Source organism: Microtus ochrogaster (assembly GCF_000317375.1).
Source record: "Microtus ochrogaster isolate Prairie Vole_2 chromosome 6 unlocalized genomic scaffold, MicOch1.0 chr6_random_2, whole genome shotgun sequence".
In the NCBI taxonomy this organism is placed as follows: Eukaryota; Metazoa; Chordata; class Mammalia; order Rodentia; family Cricetidae; genus Microtus; species Microtus ochrogaster.
The window spans coordinates 10,024,923-10,032,898 of record NW_004949095.1 but is presented as its reverse complement, the minus strand read 5'-3'; the positions used below and the strand labels follow the sequence as shown (position 1 = coordinate 10,032,898).

Sequence of the window (7,976 nt, the reverse complement as noted above, 5' to 3'; positions counted from 1 at the left end):
GCGTGCTCGTGTTTCTAGTATCACGATTCATCACAAGGCTGTCCTGCATCAGCAATTTTAAACCTATAAATTCACAGCTCGGGAGAGTTATTAGGAGATTATCCAGACACTGAAGTGCTGGTGTGTGTGTGTGTGTGTGGGGGGGATACAAAGGAGCCTCTTCACAGTGGGTGTTTCAGTTCTCTTCTAGTTCTCAGACACTTGGTAATTTCACAGTGTAGATACGGAGTATTTGCCAAGTAAATCTCTTCCAACACCTTCTCTTCTCCATGCTTCTAACGGGGAAAGAAGTTATTTTAAGTAGATGATTCTCCTGCTCTCTGTTTGGATTTTGTTTGGTTTTCCCCTATATGGAATCTCATTTTCAATATCATACCTTAGAGCAAACAAACAGCAAACCCTGAAAGAACACATCCAGGACTCAAAGAACATAAATGTTATTCAGAAAAGTTTTGAAAAAAAATAGGGTCCTGAAAATAGTCACTGGAAGAAAATACTAGTTATTGCTATTTAAATCTGTCAAAAGGGGATGGAGAGGTGGCTCTGTGGTTAAGAGTCTTTGTTGCTCTTATAGAGGACTGGCATTCCGTTCCCAGAACAAAGGAGGGGGCTAACAATCACAGTAATTCCAGTTTAGGAGATGACCCCCTCTTCTGGCCACTGTGGGTACTTGCACTCTGTGCACTCATACACACATTTTTTCCCATGTCCCCTCCCCCACTCTCACACACAAAATAAAATAAATATTTACTGTCCTGGAACTTGCTCTGTAGACCAACCAGGCTGGCCTTGAACTCACAGAGATCCCCTTGCCTCTGCCTCCTAAGTGCTGGGATTAAAGGTGTTTGCTACCACTCCTAGCTTGTTTCATAATTTTACAAATGTTTGCACATACATCATTGGAATTACTTGATGCAGGCATTAAATTATTTATAACTGAGGAAATTGAGCTGGGACATTGTTCAGCAACATGACCAAGGCCCGACACTATACCATGAAAGGCAAAACCAGAATTCTTGTTTCAGCGTTTTGTTATTTTTTTTCTTCCATTAGTAAAAACTATATCTTTGGGGCTGGAGAGATGGCTCAGAGGTTAAGAACACTGACTGTTCTTTCAGAGGTCCTGAGTTCAATTCCCAGCAACCACATTGTGGCTCACAACCATCTATAATGAGATCTGGTACCTTCTTCTGGCCTGTAAACATACCTGCAGACACTGTGTACATAATAAATAAATCTTAAAAAAAATTAAAAAAACTATATCTTTGATTAGTTACCAGAATTCTCATTCTATAGTTCAATATATAAAGGCGAAATAAAAGAATCTTAACATGTTTGTCCAAAAACATGGTGTAAGAGGAATGAGAGTAAGGAAAAATAAAGGCAAACCCTGCCTCCAAATGCTTTGCCTTCAGATTACTTGACGACAATAATTGTTGAGTGAAGGCTGAAGAGCTAGTTTTTCAGCACACACTGTCCATTCCTGCTCTTAATAAGGTTTGCTCTACTTAAAAGATTTCCACTAAAATCCATTTCTTCTTGGCAAACACTGGAGTCTTTGTATAATTATTTTTCTCCTCGGGAAATATTACAAGCAACTGAAAAAAATTTAAGTTAAATAACAGAAATGGAGCATATTTTAAAATAATGATAAAGCCAGATAGCCTCAAATAGTCATGCATAAGTAGAGGATTGCTTCCATCACAAAGCTATGTAGTATATAACCATTATGTGGCCAGTTGTTATGAAGTGAGTATAGAGAATTTGGTTAGCATTACACAGTTTCACACAGCTTTTTTTCTGTCCCCTTTGCAGGGAGGGACTGGACCTTTCAAATAGACATTTGTTTTAGAATTTTGACTCACAGAGACAAACAGTATCTTTATGACTCTGAGTCTGTAATTTGGGCTTTTTCCTTCTCCCTGTCTCTTTCCTGCCTTCTTCCCTTTCTCCTAATGGCAGACTTGTTGTAGCAAACTTGAGGCCCAGGTGGAGAAGTGGTCAAAGGCAGATTGCATTTTCTAGTATTTGATATTTGTAATGCCAGCTGTAGGCCAACCACTTTCCAAGACACTTTCCATGTTTTAGCAAGAAATTCTCAAATACTAAGAAACCCCTCAGACTTAAGAAAACCAGAATGGGGTTGGTCCTATTACTCAACTCTTTTTTTTCACCAAATGAACTCTAGTTCTGGGGATAGATTACTCTTACTACTGTCTTCTCTCCTCCCCACTGGCCCTTCAGCAATTCTCAGTACCTTAGAAGAAGGATGTCTAACAATCTGCAGCAGTCTGAATACCTGTGCATCTGTCCTTCCTCCACTCATCAATTCATAAGTTAAATCACCAACGGGATGGTGTCAGGGGATGGGACTCAAGAGAGAGATTTTTGCCCTTATATGAGAGGCCTTAGAAAGTGCCCTTGCCTTTTCTGCCATGTGAGGACACAGTGACTAGACACTCCCTATGAACAAGGACATGGCCCTTTACTAGATGCTAAACTGCTGGTCCTTTGATCTTGAAGTGAGAGGACTTTTTTTTGTAAGTTATCAAGTCTATGGCAGCTCAAATAATATTTTCCTTTTTCTTTCCGTCTATCCCTCCCTCTTCCATCCTTCTTTCATTCCTTTCTTTCTCCCTTCTTTCTTTCCCTTCTTTCCTCCATTCTCCTCCTCCTCTACTCCTCTTTCTCTTCATGGTGGAGTCAGAGTTTCCTTTGGTAGCCTGTCCTGCCTTCAAATGTATGCTCACGTCCCCTTCCTGCCTTCCCTTCCAAAATGCTGGGATGGCAGCTGCGTGCCGTCATGACTGCCCTGACAATATCCTTTAATCAGCTAACAGTCTACTTAAATCAGAAAGAGCTGATCTCTATTATTCCTGTCAATACCCTTGACCACAATAGACACCCTGTGCTTGGGAATCCATGCCTCCCCATGGTCCTATGAATCACAAGGACACAGCTCAGCATACACAGTTATTACAGACTGCCCTTGAAGACAGTGAACATTTTGGCATTTTGAAAGTTCTGTAAAAGGACGAATAATGGTTATTCTTGTTATTATTTTTTCTAACTTATTTAACTTTATTTCATGTGCGTTGGTGTGAAGGTGTCAGATGCCCTGGGACTGGAGTTACAGACAGTTGTGAGCTACCATGTGGATGCTGTAATTTGACCCCGGATCCTCTGGAAGAGGAGCCAGTGCTCTTAACCTCTGAGACATCTCTCCAGCCCCGTTCTTGTTATTTTTTGAGATTTTGAGAAACTGCTAGTGGTTGAGACTATTATTTTTCTTGGTAATAAGATAAGCAAACATAGCCGGGCGGTGGTGGCACACGCCTTTAATCCCAGCACTCGGGAGGCAGAGCAGGCGGATCTCTGTGAGTTCGAGGCCAGCCTGGTCTACAAGAGCTAGTTCCATTCCAGGACAGGAACCAAAAGCTACGGAGAAACCCTGTCTCAAAAATTAAAAAAAAAGATAAACAAACATTACAGAATATAAAATCATTTAAAAAGTAAAGTTGTTACATTTTCTCCCAATCTGTGTTACTTTGTTGTTACTCTGACCTTTTCCCATCCATTTCTTTTTGTTTGTTTGTTTTTCGAGACAGGGTTTCTCTGTGGTTTTGGAGCCTGTCCTGGAACTAGCTCTTGTAGACCACCGCCCGGCTCTTCCCATCCATTTCTAACCTAGACCATCTCCAAACTTAAATCCTCCTGCCTCAACCTCCTGAAGGTTGGGATTATAGATATGTGCTACTGTATTTGGCTCAACTTCACCTTCATAACATCTATACTTTGATTTTTATATACTTTGGAGAGAAAACCTTCAATTAAGATATAGTTACATCTGTAGCTATATAATTTACAAATGTTAGGGGTCAAGCTGTATATGTCATTTCAGAATCTGCTTGATTAGGAGTACTGTGAATTTTTTTCCAGATATATCACTTTACATGATTGCACACTTTTCATTGTGAAGAAGTATCATGCTGTCAGCAATAATTTTGCCAGATATGGTGTTAGATCCCCTGGAACCAGATCTTCAGACAGTTGTGAGTTGCCATATGGGTGCTGGGAATTGAACCTGGGTCCTCTGGAAGAATAGTCAGTGCTCTTAACCACTGAGCCATCCCTCCAGCCCCCAGATATTTTTAGTTTTAATAGGTGTCTTAAGGGTTTCTATTGCTATGATGAAACATCATGACCAAAAAGCATGTTGGGGGAAGGAACGGTTTATTTGGCTTATACTTCCACATCATAGTCCATCACTGAAGAAAGCCAGGACAGAAACTCAAACAGGGCAGGAATCTGGAGGCAGGAGCTGATGCAGAGGCCATGGAGGGAGGCTGCTTACTGGCTTGCTCAGCTGCTTTCTTACAGACCCAGGGTCACCTACCTAGGGTGGTCCCATCCACAATGAGCTGGATCCTCCCCCATCAACCACTAGTTGTGAAAGTCCTTACAGCTGGATCTTATGGAGCCATCTTCGCAACTGAGCTTCCCTCCTTTCAGATAACTCGTTTGTGTGTCAGCTTGACATAGACTAGCCAGCACAATAGACAATACTGTTTAAAACTGAATATTTAATTCCTGACTACTTCTGATTATTTCTCAAAAGCAAATATTAGAGATGGAGTTTTTTAAAACAGAAGATATGTTTATTTTTAAGTCTTTCTTATATTTTTCCACATTGCTTCCCAACTGTTACCATGAGACTGCATACTTCTACCTTCAACAACTCCTTGTCAATCTTCTGATTGACAACTAGCGAGATAGCCCTTTTATCGGCTACTAATGAGGTTACACATTTTAATTTATCTTTAGCTTTGTGTTCTCCTTTTGTGAGTTTCTTGCTCCTAAAAGTGTTCATTTTTCTTCTATGTGGATGTGACATTAAACACTTGCACGTTGAAATGCACAGACGCAAACTCAAACTCTGAATTGTAATAATCTACAATTATCGCCTCCCGCCTCGCCCAGAATTGTCATCATTTGGTTTGCTGTTCTCATCCAACTATTTGGATTTTTACAAATTACTTTCTTTCTTCAGTAGCTTTGTAAGTGATAATTATTCTTTTATTCCCCCTCTCAAGAATATTTTAGATTTTCAAAATGTAGTTTGTTTTTGCCAAGAAATGCTCTACTCAGATTGAGTTATTTATTTTAAAATTGGAAGCCTGGAAATTTACATTTATTTAGGAAAAAAAATAAGCAAGCAGTACCAAAACATAATCTATCTTACCAGCTTCCCCCTTAGGTTAAAGATATTACCTTTTAAAAATTATGTTGTAGGATAGTTTCTATTTAAAGAACATATAACAATTAGGTAAAATAGTGATGGCACTGCCATTTGTCACAAGGTAGAAACTCAGAGGAAGGAGGATCAGTATGATGGCTGCAGTGCTCACTGCCTGTTTTCTAAACACTTGGCTATTTTTGTTGTGCTGTTTTCTTATTAGATAGGGTCTCCTGTGCAGTAGTCCTACCTGGACTGGAGCGTGCTGTGTAGACCAGACTGGGCTCAAACTTGTCTCAGGCTTCCTGCTTCTACCTCCAGGAAGCTGAGGTTACAGGGGTGTGTTGTGGCATTTGGCTGGGCTTAGCTGTTTTGCTGCTGACCTTAAAGTCCGATATTACTGCAAAATCCATCATCACCCACTCCAACAGCCGACTCACTGGGTGCTGGAGGTTGTTGGTATCAGTAACACCAGAGGAGACACTCTTAGGGGTTTTGATGGTGCTCATATCTCCACCTTATTTTTAGGACTCTCAAGCAATGTTCAGGACGTTAGACATTCCTTTACTTTCAGTGTCTCCATGCACACAGTCACCCTTTCCTTGACTCATGCCTCTCACATCTTAGGACCTTTCACCCAGATATTTCCTGTGCCTTCACTGACCATATGGCCTTTGCTTTTTTGAGAGTCCTAATTTCAGGTATCCTGTCCTGCTGCCAAATTAAATGCCAGACCATATGCTTCATATTTATTTAGGGGAAATGTATCAATTACCTAGACTTCAGTTCCCTAAACTCTGCTTATCAATATTTGTTAGACAGTTGATGAAATTTATTTCCTCAGAGTGCAGTTTAGATGTCTTCTTCCTCGGGAAGCTTTCCTTCACAGCTTTCCTCTCTTAAATGCCCTCTTACCTATGATGATGGATTTCCCTAGTGTATTTGGGAAAAGTGAAAATCGAAAGGGGTTGTACCACATGTATTCTGACTTTATCCACTTTTGCCCTGCTGTTCAGGAAGGCATCCCCTGCCTAGGCAGAAGACACCTTCATTTTTCTGCTGCTAAGTGTCTGAATCAGTCCTTCTTCCTTCTAGTAGGTCTGTGGATCTGAATAGTCTTTTTTTTTTTTTTTGAATGGAGCTGTTTTTTATTGATGTGGAAGTGGACTTCTCAGTGAAATCCCCTTGGGTTTAAGACCATGTTCCTGCTTCCTTTCTTCCTCCAACTTCTGCTGCCTGAGCTTCCATGCCTGTAATCCAGCATCCATTTCCTGTGTCAGCAGTACAACTCGTCTTGCAAGCTTCTCCCTTTGAGCTTTTCTTCGAAGTTGGCCTTTCATTGGGGGAGCAGGACGGCCATCGGCGAAAGACCAGTCAGGAAGCTCCGTGAGGGGCCCATAGCCGGAAGGGTTGGCAGCCAGTCCCTGTTGAAGTCGCCACTGGCCGCCGGCCCGAGCCGCTGCGCTGCAGTGCAACCTCCGGACACCTATGGACAGCCAAGACCCCAACGCAGCCATGCCGTGGCAAAGGGGGATCTGAATAGTCTTAACAGGCCATTTCCTGTCTTGCCTGTTTCAGTCTAGAATACTACAGGGAAGTTATGGGGGTACCATCCCAGGTAGTCTTTCCACTCTTAAGTACACATGTGTAATTTAGAGGTGTGTGTGTATGTCTCTGTGTGTGTGAGAGAGAGACAGACAGAGACAGACACAGACAGAGACAGACACAGAGTTGACAGAGACAGACACAGAGTTGCCCGATCAATGCTAGGGATCCAATCTAGGTCCTCTGGAAGAGCAGCAGCAGCCAATGCTCTTAATCGCTGAGCCATCTCTCCAGGCCCCTGTCCTATAATGTTTTAACTTAATTTATGCCAGGGATTTGTTATATAAAATTGCCTAGAAAATATTTCTTTTCCTTCTAATCGATACCACTTTGGAAACTGATGTTTGTTCGTACATGTGCCTAAATGTCTCTCAGATTCTTAGAATGCTGAATTTACTCATCCTTAGTTACTTGCCCTTAAGTGCACGCACACACACACACACACACACACACACACACGCGCGCGCGCGCGCGCGCGCGCGCACGCGTGGGGTTGAGGGAGATGTAAATGGTTTTTGTTGGAGCCATCACTCCAACTCATTAATCTTCATTCCCCTCACCTCTCTTCCCCTTCCCTTCCCCTCCTCCTTCTTCTACCCACCTCTACCTCCCTGCTCCTTGACCCATACGATCCCTCTGACTTTTTTCTTCTTTTTGGCTGAAGAAATGGTTCAATGTGCAAAGCTGTACAAGCATGAGCATCTGTGTTCAGCTCTCCAGAATTCATGTAAAGCTGGTGTGGTCACCGGAGTCTGAAGCCCCAGAGCTCCTATGATGAGATGGGAAGTGGAAGCCAGTGAATCACTGAAAAACAGGCTAATGACAAAGAGACCCTGTTTCAAATAAACCTTTCTCTTTAGCTGGGAATATAGAAGGGTGCCCGGCTCACACCGCTCAACTCTCACAGTGTCGCTGCCTGCACTAAGGGCGAGCAAAGTCACTAGGAAAAGCTTGAGTCTTTGTTTTGAGTGTAAATGGTCTTCTTACACAGCCCGTTCATCTTCTTAGTGAGGAAGATAAACTTACCACTTTCAGCTCTCCTGACACAATGGACCTAGTTTCCACAGGAATACTTATTATGCTACCTAATAGTCCATTTGACTGAGTGTCAATCTGTTAGCCCAATTGTGCCAAA

The 7,976-nt window shown here is 42.1% G+C and overlaps 1 pseudogene; it reads right to left on the bottom strand.

The window, feature by feature from the left end:
• Positions 1-6,367: 6,367 nt before the first annotated feature.
• LOC101984127 lies at positions 6,368-6,761 on the bottom strand (annotated as a pseudogene).
• Between the last annotated feature and the right edge of the window lie 1,215 nt (positions 6,762-7,976).